At 42.6% G+C, this 18,557-nt stretch overlaps 1 long non-coding RNA gene across 8 annotated transcripts in view; it reads right to left on the reverse strand.

Annotated features, from left to right (window-relative positions):
• Positions 1-10,473: 10,473 nt before the first annotated feature.
• Positions 10,474-18,557, reverse strand: part of LOC128087802 (uncharacterized) — a 44,063-nt gene continuing 35,979 nt past the window's right edge. For 7 of the 8 annotated variants that reach the window (XR_008210006.1, XR_008210011.1, XR_008210007.1 and 4 more), the window contains 2 exons: positions 17,638-17,783; positions 15,217-15,749 (listed from right to left, as the gene is read on the reverse strand). This is a non-coding gene — a long non-coding RNA (uncharacterized LOC128087802). Of the gene's footprint in view, positions 12,862-15,216; positions 15,750-17,637; positions 17,784-18,557 lie in introns of those variants that run through there. The other variant, XR_008210010.1, reaches the window with a different exon arrangement.

Genomic DNA, 18,557 nt, shown 5'->3' on the forward strand with positions numbered 1-18,557 from the left:
ACCTCTCTGCCATTTCTCTTGAATGAGATGCAAACTCATACCTACCAGTTTCGATAATGTTACCTAGTCCTTGGCTGTCTTTTAGGTTCACAATGGCTTATTCCTTTGAAAACCTCAAAGCCATTGCCTTCACGAAATCTCTTTCAGAAACTAGCAGTCTGTTGTTGGTTCCGTTAAGACTCCTAGAGCATTTGGCGGTGGAACATCCATCATGATTGTGTTTCTGTTTCAACGTGGTTTTCCTGTAGTTATGAGTATTCACGCTTGCACCTGAAGTGCATAGGAAAAAAAACACGTGTTGGTAAGCAACAGTAGGGAACTTGTTTTCCTTTATATCCTCCTGATCACACTCATTTCGCAGGTCTATTGTCTCTGTAATCTTGAGCTCGCTACTCTTCATGGCTTTGGGGAGTTTTCAAAAAATAGTTTTCAATCATCATTTCATAATGAAAATGGAGATTTAAAGAACGCCTTTAATAGCGTTACTGAAACTTCAGCCAGAAGGGGTATCCTCAAGGCTAAATTGAAGATTCTGAAGTGGAAGATGAGTACCTGATGAGTATGTTTCACTTCACCGTATCGCGCCAAGCTCCGCCATGCCAAGCAGCAGCAGATGAAATATGAAGCCTTTTTTCTGGCTTTGTCCTCTGAAACCAGACTTACTGTCCACTTACTGCTCAGTAGACTCTGAACTATTGTTGTTAGGAAGAAAGGAGTATGTTGAAAGAATTGTTCTGAAATGGTTTCAAATTAAGCCTAAGAATTGTCTTCAAATTTCTGGATGTTGTTGCCAAGGAGAGGAAAATGTTTTCTTTCCTAGCTCTCTCCCCTTTTCCATTTTGCTTTTTAAACCTGAAATACTTCTGTTTACCTTCCATTCCAATTTCACTAAAATTCAGTCTACTAAATACAACTTGTGCAATATCCTGAGTGTGAAAAGAAATCAAGCGATGTAAAATACATGCCTTCAGAACCTTCTTTTCTCTGACAGACTATACCTTTCTTTCCCAAGTGAATTTGAAAGCTATTGTATATCAGGTACACGAAACTGCTCACTGCGTGGATTTCTTTAATAGAAAAGGAATCTTTAAAAGACACCCGTTCATCCGTGGTAAGGACAGTAGAGGTTAGAAAAGAATGAGAAGCAAGTTATAGCAACATAAATCTAAAACAATGAAACAAATGGAAAAGATAAGAGCCATGGAAGTGATAATCAACAAATAATCAATCCATTCTCCCTGAGCAAAGCTGACGGTGGGATGTGATCTTCCAGAATGAAAAGATGTGCTCAATTTTTTTAACGAAAGATAAAGAAGAAGAATATGCAGAAAAAATAATCATAATAATTAGACGTCTCAGAAACATAGGCTACAAGCAAAGTCTGGAAGCTACAGGCATGGGAATGCTAAAGGGTTGTATGTGAGCAGTCGTCAAATAAGTAGTAGGATGTCAAAAGCAAGAAAAAATATCTTACCATGAGCTAAACTTAGAACAGCCGTAGTGACTGACAATGCTAAAAGGTTAAAAAAGCGGAAACAGAGCACTCAGTGTTTCTTAGTGGTTGCTGAGTTTGTCTTTTTACGTATCTATTCATAATAACCAGCACAACTGGAGTGGTTTTAAAGCAGGAAATTGAAGCAAAACTGTCTGATCTCAGGTTTTAGCATACTGTGTATTCTATTTAGAAAAGTCTGATGAGCAGATTAACATCTGTTTAATACATGTAAAATACACGTAAAACGCAGTTTTACTCAACACATAGTAAAAGAAAAGCTCAACATTCCTACCTAAGATGAAGATAGGATATTATAGAATTGCCGTGTATGAACAGTATTCGTATGGTGAAATTTCTCTAGTATAGACTTAGGTTTTACTTCTGCGTCCCATTACTCTGCTTACTGTTCAGATAAGTAGCAGCCATAATCTTCTGACTACTTTAGAATATTCAGAATTTTTTAATCACCAGACACTAACTCACTTCATCCATCTTTGACAGGATACACTGGCAGTAGGCTCACAGAAGTATGAGACTCGGTGAGCATATGGATTTGAAGACATTTGTTTATTCTGAAAATCACTTTGGCTTTTGCTGAGATAGTCCAACTGCCTCTTTAGGGATAGTTCTCCCTGCCACTCTTCGTCATGGAGCGCAGAAGTGGAACCACGGAGAAGCACACTGCAACGAACTGTCGTTTAAAGGACAGGCACGGACACCGCATTCCGAGCCAGGCGAAGGGCGTCCTGCATATACGTACTCCGGGCGAAGTCAAAAGCGCTCCTTTCCGAAGCGCGGAGAAGAGCCCGCGACTCGGGGGAAAGCATGCGCCGGCAGTCGCTGTTCCGCGGCGAGCGAACAAAACGAGACCGAGGCTGAGCGCTGGAAGCGGCATCCGGGGAGAAGCGCGATTTCTCGGGCAGCGAGTGCAAACGCTCCGGAGCGATTCAGCGCGAATGCCGCTTCCGAGCCGTGAGAGCGAAGTCGTGCCGTTCCGATGCCGAGAAGGGGCGAATTCAGCGTGCCGCCGTCCCTCCGAAGGGGGCTTTTTTCTGCGCAGTGCTGGAAGAATTCCACTCGCCTTGTTTGAATGTGCTCCCTGAGAGCACTACATCTGTCCCTCCACGAACGTCCAACTGCCTCTTTAGGAATAGTTCTCCCTGCCACTCTTCGTCACGGAGCGCAGAAGTGGAGCCACGGAGAAGCACACTGCGACGAACTGTCGTTTAAAGGACAGGCACGGACACCGCATTCCGAGCCAGGCGAAGGGCGTCCTGCATATACGTACTCCGGGCGAAGTCAAAAGCGCTCCTTTCCGAAGCGCGGAGAAGAGCCCGCGACTCGGGGGAAAGCATGCGCCGGCAGTCGCTGTTCCGCGGCGAGCGAACAAAACGAGACCGAGGCTAAGCGCTGGAAGCCGCACCCGGGGAGAAGCGCGATTTCTCGGGCAGCGAGTGCAAACGCTCCGGAGCGATTCAGCGCGAATGCTGCTTTCGAGCCGTGAGAGCGAAGTCGTGCCATTCTTTAACCCGAGGCATCACCTACCGTGTATTTCTGCCAGAAGTCAATCTGGTAAAAGCGCTTAAGGCTAAAAGAGTGATCTGAGGCTAGAAATAAAACTTGAAGTTAAATGATGTAATTATAGCTAATCTGAAGATATGAAATAAATATATGCATATATCTCCATCCTTGTGATTAGATACTATGTCCATCATTATCTGCTAGTCAAATGAGCCTGCGAAAGTTCTAATGGAAATGTTGTCTTGCTGCATAAGGGAGAGAATTAAATCGTTCTGGCCAGATTTACTGGAGATGCAGTGAAATCCATCTCTTTCGGAAACATTTTAAGGACATAAACAAGCGTTGTATATACCCAGAGCAAATTCGACAGAGAAACGCACTGAGGCAGAGCAAACTAGTTTCTTGCAGTGAACAATATTGCAGTGTCGCAGCATGGGCTTTGAATTCTATTTCGGTGAAGGAACACCAAGAAACAAAAACACATGCATAATCAGCTTCCGCCTGCAATAATGGAAGTCTTGAAATTCTTGATTTCAGTGTGCTAAGCAATTGAACAGATCTTCTTTTGTTCTGTAAACGAGAGGGTTTTCTTTTTGTTTTGTTCTGTTTTAATTAAGGCTGCAAATTATGTAGAGGAGAAAGTCACTAAGAACACTAATGAATGAGAGAAAAAAAACAACACTGGCATTTTCTGTCAGTGCAGTTCCTACTTCGCTATTGATGGTGAAAGAAAGTGTATGATTTCCTAAGTCCTCTAATAAACTTTCCCGATCCTCATTTCTTTGTAGAAAGCATTTGAGCCTTAGTTTGCACTATCTCAGCAAAAGACAATGTGATTTTCAGAAAAAACAAATGTCTTCAAATCCATATGCTCACCTAGTCTCATACTTCTGTGAGCCTACTGCCAGTGTATCCTGTCAAAGATGGATGAAGTGAGTTAGTGTCTGGTGATTAAAAAATTCTGAATATTCTAAAGTAGTCAGAAGATTATGGCTGCTACTTATCTGAACAGTAAGCAGAGTAATGGGACGCAGAAGTAAAACCTAAGTCTATACTAGAGAAATTTCACCATACGAATACTGTTCATACACGGCAATTCTATAATATCCTATCTTCATCTTAGGTAGGAATGTTGAGCTTTTCTTTTACTATGTGTTGAGTAAAACTGCGTTTTACGTGTATTTTACATGTATTAAACAGATGTTAATCTGCTCATCAGACTTTTCTAAATAGAATACACAGTATGCTAAAACCTGAGATCAGACAGTTTTGCTTCAATTTCCTGCTTTAAAACCACTCCAGTTGTGCTGGTTATTATGTGCAATGAATAGATACGTAAAAAGACAAACTCAGCAACCACTAAGAAACACTGAGTGCTCTGTTTCCGCTTTTTTAACCTTTTAGCATTGTCAGTCACTACGGCTGTTCTAAGTTTAGCTCATGGTAAGATATTTTTTCTTGCTTTTGACATCCTACTACTTATTTGACGACTGCTCACATACAACCCTTTAGCATTCCCATGCCTGTAGCTTCCAGACTTTGCTTGTAGCCTATGTTTCTGAGACGTCTAATTATTATGATTATTTTTTCTGCATATTCTTCTTCTTTATCTTTCGTTAAAAAAATTGAGCACATCTTTTCATTCTGGAAGATCACATCCCACCGTCAGCTTTGCTCAGGGAGAATGGATTGATTATTTGTTGATTATCACTTCCATGGCTCTTATCTTTTCCATTTGTTTTTAGATTTATGTTGCTATAACTTGCTTCTCATTCTTTTCTAACCTCTACTGTCCTTACCACGGATGAACGGGTGTCTTTTAAAGATTCCTTTTCTATTAAAGAAATCCACGCAGTGAGCAGTTTCGTGTACCTGATATACAATAGCTTTCAAATTCACTTGGGAAAGAAAGGTATAGTCTGTCAGAGAAAAGAAGGTTCTGAAGGCATATATTTTACATCGCTTGATTTCTTTTCACACTCAGGATATTGCACAAGTTGTATTTAGTAGACTGAATTTTAGTGAAATTGGAATGGAAGGTATTCCTGAAATGAATATGAAGGTAAAAGCAAAATGGAAAAGGGGAGAGAGCTAGGAAAGAAAACATTTTCCTCTCCTTGGCAACAACATCCAGAAATTTGTAGACAATTCTTAGGCTTAATTTGAAACCATTTCAGAACAATTCTTTCAACATACTCCTTTCTTCCTAACAACAATAGTTCAGAGTCTACTGAGCAGTAAGTGGACAGTAAGTCTGGTTTCAGAGGACAAAGCCAGAAAAAAGGCTTCATATTTCATCTGCTGCTGCTTGGCATGGCGGAGCTTGGCGCGATACGGTGAAGTGAAACATACTCATCAGGTACTCATCTTCCACTTCAGAATCTTCAATTTAGCCTTGAGGATACCCCTTCTGGCTGAAGTTTCAGTAACGCTATTAAAGGCGTTCTTTAAATCTCCATTTTCATTATGAAATGATGATTGAAAACTATTTTTTGAAAACTCCCCAAAGCCATGAAGAGTAGCGAGCTCAAGATTACAGAGACAATAGACCTGAGAAATGAGTGTGATCAGGAGGATATAAAGGAAAACAAGTTCCCTACTGTTGCTTACCAACACGTGTTTTTTTTTCCTATGCACTTCAGGTGCAAGCGTGAATACTCATAACTACAGGAAAACCACGTTGAAACAGAAACACAATCATGATGGATGTTCCACCGCCAAATGCTCTAGGAGTCTTAACGGAACCAACAACAGACTGCTAGTTTCTGAAAGAGATTTCGTGAAGGCAATGGCTTTGAGGTTTTCAAAGGAATAAGCCATTGTGAGCCTAAAAGACAGCCAAGGACTAGGTAACATTATCGAAACTGGTAGGTATGAGTTTGCGTCTCATCCAAGAGAATTGGCAGAGAGGTGTACCTATCGGTGGTAGAAAAAGAGACCTCCATCACACGGATAGGTGGCAAGAGTAAACAAAATGCAGGCCACATGGGCAGATGATGTACAAAAGAAAAAGAAAGCAAATGAAATCAGAGTCAGCCTGAAGATATTTCTACTAGAAACACCTAAGAGCCATCACCTCCTTTCCTATCACTGTTGTATCACCGTTCCCTGGGAGAAGAAGCTGACCTTCACCACACCTCAAACATGTTTCAGGGAGTTGCAGAGAGTGATAAGGTCTCCCTTGGAGCCTTATCTTCTCCAGACTCAACAATCCTAGCTCCCTCAGCCACTCCCCCAAACGACTTGGATTCCAGACCATTCTCCACCTTCGTTGCCCCTCTCCGGACACATTCCATGGCCTCAAGGTCTTCCTTGGAGTGAGTGGCCCAAAACTGGACGCAGAGCTCATGTTGTGGCCTCACCAGGCAGACAATCACCTCCTTAGTCCTCTTGCATGATCTTTGAACTCTCTGATATGTACTATCTTTGTGTCTTTGTATACTTGGTTGTGAATTATTCAGGCCCCTCTATGAATTCTGTGAAAAGCATCATCATAAACTGCTAGCAAAGAAATCAGTACGGCATAAAACTGCACTGTGATTAAACTAGAAACCTGGAATCAGATACATGGATCATCTAAAAGTAATGGTTCCTATTTATTTATTTATTTCCACGGGAACGAAAACTGATACAAAGGGCACAATAACAGAGTTTGATAGAGAAAGTTCTCAGCTACAAAGCCTTTTTTTTTTTTCAACATAATCACTGTCATCAGCCAATTTATGCAGACGAGCTGCTTGAGACACTCTTTATTTCACGGTGTGACAGCTGTGCATGGCCATCCAGAAGGTGGCTTGCTTTTCACATTGCTGTTGCCACTGTTGAAATGCACTCCGTGTGCTCACATCCACTGTTTGGTCTCCATAAACGTTCAGCAAGTGTTGAGGAATAGTAATGGATGCCATTTTTTCCCTGCTGTGGAATTCAAATCCAAACCTTTGCTTCATAGATACTTCCACGTCACGCACCACTTTGTCACACTTGCACCTCTGCTGCCGTCAAGATGGCCACAAAGTGTAATGAAATAGGAACAGAAAGGTTCCACTTCTACCGCCGAACCAGAAACACCCACTTCTGAAACCGTGAGCAAACATAATAGAACAGGAGGCATTAATTTCAGTGCAGCTCTTGTACAACGTATGAATAAATACAAAATTTTGGTATTCCAGAATTATTTTGATAAAACATAATGCTCATCAGTTATGAATTTTTGTCCAAATTAAAAAAGACTACAAGTTGCCATTATGCCTCTCATTAGTGCCACATAGCTTACAGGTGTGTCCTTAGTGCCACATAGCTTACAAGATGCCTGCCTTCTGCATGGGCTCCAACAGGGGTGATGGCAGTGACCACACCATTTCATCTCGTCTCTACTGCGACGAAAGAACAACCTGTGCTATCCTATTGGTTGGTTTCACCCCAGGAAATTCAGCAAAATCTCATCTTTGTCTTTTGTAGTGAATTCCACCAGAGTGGGACTCATGGTGGCTATACAAGCCAGTAAAAAAGGCGTTGCAGTTTCTTGTCACAGGCTACAGCTTTCTAATATGCCAGCAACACATGGCTCTGAGCTTGCTTAGGCCTGCCTGGAGACTTATTTGAGCTTCTTTAGCTGTTGACAGCAATTGTCTAATCACCAAGCCAGTAGTACTTGCTTTTTCTTTACCTGGCTTGAAACAAGCTCATGCTCTGACACCTAATGTATAATTGCAGCTATTGGATATTGTCCTGCTATGTGTACCTGCCGAGGTGCATTTAAGAAAGACTACAGCACAAACACAGCGGAATCTGCCCAGGCAGAATATCAAAGACAGGAGGGGCTTGTGCAAATACATATGCAGTAAAAGGAAGGCTAGGGTGAATGTGCAGCCCCAGTAGAATGGGGCAGGGCAGGCATTAAGGGCATGGAGGGCATGGAGGGCATGGAGCCTCCTGTGCTGCATGTGATCATCCAAAACAAGATTTGAGAAAATCGTGAAGAGCTCAGAACCACGATGTGACTCCATCAGAGCAAAGACAGAGAGGTCATGGACAGCTCTGGGCAAGAAACTGTGGGGGGGACCAGGCACTGTGCAAGACACCAATGAAAGAAAGTGCCACGCATTTGTGAGAAAAGTGGTGTTTCATGAGGGAAAATATTGAGGGTACAAATGGTATTTCTGTGATCAAATGCCAAAAGTCTGGGAGTGAGTGTCATGATGAGGAGTGTAATGCAGTCTGTTTGGGAGGAAATGGGAGGTATTTCTAAGAGCACTCTATTTTTCTGGGAGAGAATGTCCTATTCAGGGCAGAAAAGTGGTATTTCTTACCAAAAACGCCATCCAGTTGGGAGACAATCTCCTATATGTGGGAGAAGAGTAGTATTTCTGTGAGAAAATGTCCTATTCTTGGTTGCAAGTGCAAAATGTGGTCTTGTCCTCTGATATTTTGGGGAGAAAACCTGTGGTAGTTGTAAGAAAATGGGAGAATATTTTCTGGGAGAAAATATCCTATTTTTGGAAGAAAAGGTCAGCTTTGCAACTGAAATGTGGTATTTCTGTGAGAAAATGACCTACTTGTTGGAGCAAAGGGGGAAATTCTGGGAGGGAATGTCTTCTATTTGAGAGCAACTGTCTTCTTTTTGGAGTGCAAACCGGTCCTTTGGGGAGAAAATAGGGTCTATATGGGAGAAAATGTCCTCTTGAGGAGTGTAAAGTAGTCCTTTTGAGAGAAAATGGAAGGTATTTCTCAGAAAACTGCAATTTCTGGGAGAAGACAGCATGCTTTGTTGGAAAATGACATCTATTTGTGAGAAAGCTGGGATCTGGGGGAGAAAATGCCGCATTTTAAAAAATAAGCTGGTATTTCCGGGGGAATATGTCCCATCTTTGTTAGAAAACTGGAATATCTGTGATCAAATGTCATTTTGATGGGAGTGAACATGATATTGAGGAGTGTAAAGTAGTGCTCTTGGGATGAAATGTGAGGAATTTCTAAGGGTACTGGTATTCCTGGGAGAAAATGTCTTATCTTGGGGGGGGAAGGTTCCTATGTCTGTGAGAGAACTGTGTTTCCGGGAGAAACTGTCTTCTTTAGGCAGAAAAGATCACATATTTGCGAGAAAGCTGGTATTTCTGGGAGGAAATATCATGTTTTTGTTGGAAAATGTCACATTTGCTACTGTCATGTAGTATTTTGTGGATGAAACATGAAGTATACCTAAGAAAACCTGTATTTCTGGTAGAAAACGTCATCCCTTTGGGGAGAAGACTGGTATTTCAGGGAGAAAAGATCCTTGTTTGGGGAGAAAGTGTCCTATTTTTGATGGAAAAGTAGTACTTGTGGGAGAAAATGCCATGTATTTGGGTGAAGGGTGGGATTTCTGGGAGGAAATACCGTATGTTTGGAAGAAAGTGTCCTCTTTCAGGTTGAAATGTGATACTTGTGGTCGAAACTGTCCTATGTTTGGGCGAAAACTGGCATTTCTGGGAGAAAATGTCATCTTTTGGGGAGAAGATGTCACCTTGAGGATTGTCGTATTGCCATATTGTTTGGAGAAGGCCTGAGGTATTTCTAAGAAAAGTGGTATTCCCAGGAGACAGTATCATATTTTGGGGGAGTGGGGGAGGGGTCATCATCTATGTGGGAGAAAGCTGGTATTTCTGGGAGAAAACATCCTCTATTGAAGAGCCAAGGGGTATTTCTGGCAGGAAATGTCCCACATTTGGGAGTCAAGTGGCATTTCTGTGATAAATGCCGTATTGTTGGGAGTAAGTGTCATATGAAGGTGTGCAAAGTAGTCTACTAGGGAGGAAATTGGAGCTATTCCTTTGAAAGCTGGTATTTCAGGGAGAAAACGTCTTCTTTCTGGGGGGCAATGTCATCTGTTTGAGAGAATGCCGATAAGTCTGGAAGAAGATCTCTTTTTGGAGGAAACTGTAATATTAGGGAGAGAAAAGTGGTATTGCTGGTCCAAGATGTCATCAAGTTGGGATGACGCTGGTGTTTCTGGGAGAAAATATCCAAAATATTTTGGATGAAAATGTGGTCTTTAGGGTTGAAATGCGGTATTTCTGGGAGGAAATGGAATATGCATGAGAGAAAACTGTTCCTTTGGGGAGAATGTATCCTATTTTTGGCGGAAAATGTCCTATTGAACAGTTTAAGCCTGCATTTTTTGGAGAAAATGTAAGTTATTATCAAGGAAACTGGTATTTCTTGGAGATTATCACATATTTGGTTGGAAAACGTGGTATATTTGAGAGAATGCTAGTATTTCTGGGAGAGCGTAGCATATATTTTTAAGAGAACATGGAGTACTGAGAGGAAATGTCATCGTTTTTTGGTGAAAAAAAAACATATTTAGGGGAATAGAATCGTGTTTCTGGAAGAAAAAGTGAGAAAACTGGTATTTCTGGGAGAAAATGTCATATATGAGGGAGAAGAACGGTATTTCTGTGAATGAATGCCAGCGAGAATTTCTGCATTTTTCTTTTTCTTTTTCTTTCCATGCATGATTTGGATCAAACTTGCCAAAGATATCAGAAACTCCAAGAAACTGAGCCAGATGCAAAACTTGATAACCTGAATGCATTGCAACTCAAACCTCTTTCTACTAAGCCTTCTTCAGACAGTATGAATTCCAAGAAGGTTGCCTGAAACTTATCAGTTGAGGAGCTGCCTACTGATGCAATGAGGAAAGTAGAACAAAACTACATGCTTGATTGAGACTGTACTCAATCTGTCAATCTTACAGCCTCACAGCACATCTACAAGACTATCTGCAAGATGAAAAAACAGCCAAACCAAAACAAAGATACATTTAGTCTTTCCTCAGGTAAGAACCAGTAGTAGGTCGGTAGGTAAGACTGTAAGAACAAGTTAGATGGATAGTAATACTTCTCCATGATATTTCAATATATTTACATGAGATTTTCATTCATACATAGGTTAAGAATTTCCTGAGACAAAAGTTTCCCGGATATTTATTCCACTGCTTTCCCTCCTTCTCCTTCAAGAAATTCCCCAATTTAATTGCATTCAGGATGAGGAGCCACCTCTTATTTATTCCAAAGCTGTCACTTTCTAGTTATTTCATAGCTACCATTGTCTAGTTTTATTTGACATACCACAGTTCTGGTGTTGGAAAATACAGTGAACCATAATTTCCTATTGATCTTTTCTAAATTATTTGTATTTTAAATAGAGCTCTATAATATTGCATTTAAACCATGTATTTTGCAAGCTGAAAAGTCCTTTATTAACTGCTTGTGAAGACATCCTGTAGGGAACTTGCTTTATCAGGGGGCTTGGAGCAGATGAGCTCCAGAAGTCCCTTTTCAAACCCTACCATTCTGTAATTTTATAATTCTTTGGCCTTTATTCATTCCAGTTTTTTGGTGTTTTTTGTTTGCTTGTTTTTTATCGGTGTTATTTCCAGTTCTATTATGTCTTTCTGGAGTGGAGATCAGAAATCCAGGCATTGTATTCAAAAGGGATGGGATCCATCTTGAGTTAGTTAAGTCACCTAAAGATGTTTTTATCCTTATTACTCTACTAATTATTCAGAATAATTCAACTACGTTTCTGACATGATAGAGCACAGAGTGGATATTTTCATGGAATTACCTAAAGTAAGCCAAGACCACATTTCCCAGTAGTCATACTTAGCGTTTGGTCCTTTATAATTCATGCCAAGACAGGCTGTCTCCCTTTGCCTTACTTCAGTTTTACTTACAATGAATTTCACCTGTTGCTTAGTTATCCGGCCTATTTCTTTATAATGGTTCCTGTAGATCTTGGCTCCAGTTTTCATTAGTCACAGAATCTAAATGCAAGGTGTAAGATCGTTTGTACTCCAAATAGATGACTCTATCGTTGCTTAAATTGTCATACACTGCAAATGCAAATAAATGTAACTGAAAATTTAATAGATAAAAGATGGAGGGCTAAGTTGAACTCATGTCTGTGGCAGAAAATTTGCATAGGTACAGATTGTTACCCTCTTCCTGTTTCCTTTCCAAGAGAAGAGAAATTGGAATATTGATGTGTTGTGAGAGTGACAGCATGTGTGCTGTTGCTGTCCAGGGAGAGTGAATCTCGCAGTGCTCAGATTCCTTCCAGTCCAGTGATTCCTCCACATGGAACAGTGTCAGACTTGAATAAAAAGGGGTTTTTGGTGGTAAGGAGAAATACAGGGAAGGGAAGGGAAGGGAAGGGAAGGGAAGGGAAGGGAAGGGAAGGGAAGGGAAGGGAAGGGAAGGGAAGGGAAGGGAAGGGAAGGGAAGGGAAGGGAAGGGAAGGGAAGGGAAGGGAAGGGAAGGGAAGGGAAGGGAAGGGAAGGGAAGGGAAGGGAAGGGAGCACTGAAGTAACAGTGGGAGAGCTAAATGAAAAAGAATACAAGGAAAACCAACATAGAATGTTTTAGCAGGGAGCAAATTTTGTTGTTGTAGAGGGAAAATTGCATAAAAGTAGGCACCAAAGCCAAGGTGCTTCTATCCACTGTGCTCATAAGAAAACATTCTTCTGTAAATGATTAAGGCCTCCCATTCAAGACATTTTACCTACACCCATAGTAAAGAGTAAAAGATTGCCATCCAGGTTGACAGAAAAAAATCATAATCCTTGCTATGCTTGAAGATGTGATAAAAAGGCCATTTCCATTGCTTCTTCTCTAGAAACCAAATGACAAACAAACAAAATGTCTCCAAGGAGGACATCTCTCTTGCCTCCAAAGTCTGAAAGATTCCCAAAGATAGCTGAGAGCTACATGATTGTCCAAACTGCCTTTCCACACTAAATTGCCTATATTTGCCTGTGAAATTATGGAAGGTCCTTTAAGCCATTTTTTTGTCAAATCAGGGATCTGCAAGGAAAAATAAATCTTACTAAATTTTGAAATTACCAATGTTATTGCAGGTCTTTAAAAGGTCAAAAGAACAGACATGAAAAAAAGCATTTCAAAGTGAATTCATCAACAAAAGCAGTGTGTGCTGGTGACAGTTGTGAAATACATGCGCATTTTTACTGAATCACTGGCCGTGATTCAGCAGTTCCCATACAATGTACAACCAAAAAAGTGATATGAATTACAACTTTTCTGGGCAGCCTGTTCCAGTTCTGCAGCCTGTTCACCACTCTCTCAATGAAATAGTTGCCTGACATCTAATATGAACCTCCCTTCTTTTAGTTTAAAACGGTTCCCCATTGCTCCATCACTGTTCATCCATGTGAAATTTGAATTCCACTCCTGCTAATAAGCTCCATTTAAGTATTGGAAGGCCACAACGAAGTCTGCCCTCAGCCTTTTCTTCTCCGAGTTGAAAAGCCAACCTCCCTCAGCCTTTCTTTGTAGGAGTGGTGCTCCATCCCTCTGACTGCCTTCATGGCCCTCCTCGGGACCCATTTCAAAAGCTCTACATCTTCTCTTTGTGGAGGGTTTCAGGCCTGAAGACAATATTCCAGATGGAACCTCACAAGGACAAAACAGGGGGAACAATCACCTTCCTTGCACTGCTGGCCATCTCTCCTTTGATGCAGCCCAGGATACTGTTGGCCTTCCAGGCCTTAAGTACGAATTGCTGGCTCAGGTTTTCTTTTCCATCTACCAGGACCCCTAAGTCCTTCTCAGTAGGGTTGCTCTCAAAGAGTTCTCCCAGTCTGTATGTGCGTCTGGGACTGCAACAGACCAAGTGCAACACTTCGCATTTGATCTTGCTGAACATCATGACTTTCTCGTGGGAAAAATTTTCAAGCCTGTTCAAATCCTTCCAGGTGGCATCGCTTTCTTCTGTTATATCACCTGTACCACTTAACTTGATGTTGTCTGCAAACTTGCTGAGGGTGCACTTGATCCCATCATCTATGTCTATTAATAAAGTTGTTAAAGAGCACTACTCCCAAGAGATACTACTGGAAGTCGCTACTCCTCACCAGCCTCCACCTGTTGACCACAACCCACAGGCTGTGACTTTTGAATCAATTCCTTATCCACCAAATGACAGCAAGGTGTGGAATTCGTAGCAAACGCTGAAGCAAAATGTGGTGTTCTTACTGCAGTAAGTGATGAGTTTGTAACCAGACGGGAAACCACTGGCAAAAGTGAGGAGGTTTGCTTTGTTAAACGTTTGCAATCTAGTACAGGAAAACAGGTAGGCATACACAGATTGTTGTACATGCCAAATTAATCCAAACCTTGGCTAGGCATGATTTACTAAAACAACAATGCCACAGCCCATATACAAAGGTCTGGGCTCTCAGCTGCAGAGGGCAGCAGTAACCTTCCCACTGAAATGTGGCAGGTCTCCCAGTAAAGAAATACGGGTGGACTGTGCATGCCCTTCAAGGCTCAAACAGGCTCAGAAGATCTTGAGAGGATCTTAAGTAAAATTGCACCCAAGTGAACTAGGAGAGCATGAGGGTTTCTGCCTCCAAGGAAACAGACACAACTTACATGCCCAATGCTTACACATTTTCTTACTCCTCTTGTCTGGCCACCTTGTGACAATACGCCCTGTTTAGTGTTTATTTCTTACATTTGTATTATTCGTTGAATAATAGCTTCCAGCATGTGCGCCCAAGCAGAGAGCAGTTATTGAGTGAGGTGGTCAGAAGGGCAGCAGCTCCTGGCTGGCCACATGCAGGGGTTTCTCAGCCATGTTTGCCAGCGAGGTGTGAGCACAGCTCCTGGGGGTAATTTTTGGTCACAGAGCCCTGCAGTGCCCGGAACAAAGCCAGCAGCCTGGCCCTACAGAGACCCATGCCAGGTGGGGCTGGGGCTGCAGCAGCCCTGCCTCTTCCCAGTCCTAGCAAACAGCAAGTCAGTCCAACAGCTCTGCTTGCAGGAGAACCCGAATTTACTTCAGGCACGTGGTCCTGGAATCTGGAAAACCCTGATGTCTCCAGGTGCAGGCAGTACTGGCAAGCATCGACATCAGATGGTTTATACACCTGAGCTGCCTAACAGGAAAGGAACGGTGCCATTGTGTGCCTAAACTGAGCCCATCAGGCAGTTGTAAGGTAGTTGAGTCCTCAGAGTCCAAAGTGAGTGGAAATTTGCTACCACACTCCATGAGTGGTTAAGGTAACTTAGTTTCAGCAAGTTTTGCATTAGTAATAATGGAAAAAAAAAAACACCCAAACAGTTATGATAGGTGCTGCAAAAGAAACTCCTCTTCATCTTTTGGATGGTGTATAATCAATAGATATCAAGATGTTATAATCACAATATAATTGTATAATCAATAGATATCAAGATGTTATAATCACAATACAATCAAGAGAGTTAGACAAAGTAGACAACAATCACAAAAAGAGAATAGGTGGAAGAGCTTACCCTTCAGCTGAGCTCACCACAAAACACCTAGAGAGGTGATCTCCAGAAGAGATCCTTCCCCTCTGGTAGCCAGCTCTTAAATAGGTCTAGAAGGGGTGGAGCCTGGCTCCACCCCTTCCAGCAGCACAGGTATTCACCTTCACCTGTGCTCCTCTGGCTGACTCATGGCTAGCCTCAGGTGATTAATCAGAGGTTCAGGCCGTGACTCAGCAGTTCCCATACAGATGGAAAGTCAATGACTGTGTGCAATTTCCCCTGTAAAGGTGCGGGGCCCTCTTCCACTCCACTGTTTCTGCTGTCTGGCACAACGGGAGAGCTGCTGTGGCCTCGTGTCCGTGCCTGTGCCTCCTCCAGGGTGAGCAGCTTTGTGGGAGGAAAAGAAACCCACAGGGACTCGGGCCACAATTAAGAACTGTGTCCTGTAAAGCAAAAGCACAGATCAGAGGAGGATCAGCAAGCAGCAGCACAGCCATCACAGCTCTGGGGGAGGTGCTGTGTTTTTCTAAGGCTTGGTTATCCTAGCTACTGCAGGATGATGTCAAAACAACCATTTTGTCACAGGTATGTTTATGGCAAAGGACAGACATACTCATAAGTGAGAGCAGCTTACTGTATTTAAGCAAGCAAACAAAACTCCTAAAAAGTGAGGACAAGTCAGTCAGAAACCTTCACTGCCATACTTGAATCAATCTTCGTCTGCATGCAAAATATTGTCATGATAACGACAGTTTTCTTCTTATGAGGTCTGGATTTGCTCTCAGCATCCAGCAACAGGAAACGCTGCACACGACTGCAGCAGCTGCAACCCAGCGTGCAGGTGGACACAGAGAACTGAATCTGGCCGTGCCTTGCTCTCGGCCTGCTTACAGCCTATGCTTGTTTTTGCAGACAAGCATTTAGATTTCTACCACAGTAGCCCACAGTGCCAGCTGCCAGGATCTCTGAAGCCTTTCAGTGTAGGGCAGTGCAGGTGAGCGTGAGGAGTCTGCTCTAAGAGCTGTCCCTGTTTGTCCTTTGTGTGCTCACAGGGGCTGCCTTGCCAGAGCAGTATTGCCAAGCTTAGCTGATCCTCTGTGACATCCCCTGACCCTTCTGCTTGTGGGAAAGCAGACAATGTGAACGTCTGAATCATTAAACAACTGGCCAAGGTGATATGCTCCGTTCTACAGCCTGGATCATCACATGGCTCAGGTGCTTTGCATGTCCATCTTTCCCTGGCAGAGCTCAGCCTGCTGTGGGCTGTTCCTGTTCAATCAAGCTTACCCCTGCATCCTGCTGACATAAAAACTGCCTTCGAGTAGGAACAAAAGCTGCACTTACAGCAACTGTGCTATAAAAAGAAGAGCAACACTTGTATCAAATGGCAAGCAGCAAGTATTCTGGAAAAGCAGTTATCTATACTCCACCAGTGGCAATAACTGCAGTGACTGCAAATCTCATTGGAAGGTCGGGGTACCAAAGCAGATGGAACAAACTTAGCGCTCCTTTGGAATAATAATTGTTTGTGCTCTTCACACTTACTTAACAAGCAGAGGAAACTTTCTTCCTGGTGCAACTCTCTTTCTTTCCACTGGACCAGGTACACTTATGGTCTTAGCAGTCACTCAAGGACAGCTGTAGGTTCCAGGGCTGAGCACAAACACCTTGCAGTTATTTCCTCACTCTTAGCACCTAAGCTGTGGCTCATCCTAAAGCCTCTGCTGTGCAGGCACAACTCTGCTGTGCAGGCAGAGAACTGGGCAACAGCTGCAGGGCCCGTGCAGTCTTTGTCATGCAGCTGGACAGCCCTGCTGATTAACTTACAGAGACTGTGCAGAAGAAACAACCAGGAAAGCAGCTGTCAGAATATCTCACATTAAGAGCAAGACTACTGTTTCTCAGCATCAATGCTAATGAATACCAAGAGCTTTCTTTAAATCTGCTGTTTGCCATTTGTCTTCTAAGATGCTTGTAAGGATCACGCATTGTGTTGTACTGCAAGACAGCTCAAGTGGGAAAGCACACAGAAGCATTGAAGAAAGTGATTTTAGAAAGAAAAGAGAGAGTAGGGAGAAAGATTTAAGTTACTCGGTGAAGCTTGTCAGTGTGTGGACCTAACAGCAGCAGCCAAACTTTCAGCTGTATGTTCTCGTAGAGCATCTCTGGCTTCCCAGAAAGATACTGGTAGCCACATTTGCCATATTCTTACATCAGTCCAGAAGTCTGTTGTCTCCTCAACAGTAAAAGCATATGTCAAGTATCTTGGTGAAGATCTGGATTTGATCAAGGTGTCTGATCAAGGTAAAGCTAATGGAGGAAGATGCTCACCTGCTCCATCTCCAAAGAACGGGCTGGATTTGGAGTGGAAGAGAACATCTGAGTGGTTCAAGATGAATTCCACAACGGCCGGCTGCATCTGCACCTCCATGAAGGCAGCTCTTCTGCTGATGCAGGCAGACTCACTCTGCTGTGACCTGAAGAAAAAACAGATGAAGTAAAACTGCCAACAGACAAAAGACTGGGAAGGCAACTCTGGCTGTGCAAAATATGTTGATTTTGGAGGGGAGGGTCTACAAAGGCTGCGTGTGTTTATTTTGAGGCTTCTTTTCAACACTGTTTGCAAGATGTCAAGCATGAGTCCACTTTGATGTTCTTTTCTTATCTGGCCTCACATCCTGCTTTCCTGCATTGCTATACAATGGGTAACCCTTATCTTGTCCCCTCTTAACTCACGCAAGCAGGAGAGCACGCAGAAAGCAGCTTACATCTTTTACGCCCTATAACTAGACACTTATCTCTTTCTCCCCTGGTTCCTCATTGGCTGAGTACTTCAGGTTCACAATCTTCCCGACGCTCAACTAAACCTATGGATACTGGATGAACATCAATTATTGCTGGCTAAGCATATATCGCTAATTAGTTAACTTCTCACACTTGCTCACTCAACACTCAGTCCTTGTTTCTGGACTTCTGCTCGTCCCTGCATAGAGATAAGCTTGGAAGGAGGACAAGGGGGAGTATCTTGATGCCTGCCTGTTGCATCCCAACCTACCCACAGAGCCAGGCAAGCCAGCCTTGCGTAGAGCCCCTGGCTTCTTTGATGTTTGTTAAGTCTGTTTTTCTTTTGCTGAGGGTGTCTTATCCAAACAAAATAGCCCTACAATATGATTTCTAGTCCATAATACTATACCTACACTATTTGGAACATTTAAGAGCTATTGCAGTTTTGCAAGCAAGAATTAATCACA

The sequence above is a fragment of the Tympanuchus pallidicinctus genome, unplaced genomic scaffold (assembly GCF_026119805.1).
Source record: "Tympanuchus pallidicinctus isolate F22 unplaced genomic scaffold, pur_lepc_1.0 scaffold31, whole genome shotgun sequence".
NCBI classification, from domain to species: domain Eukaryota; kingdom Metazoa; phylum Chordata; class Aves; order Galliformes; family Phasianidae; genus Tympanuchus; species Tympanuchus pallidicinctus.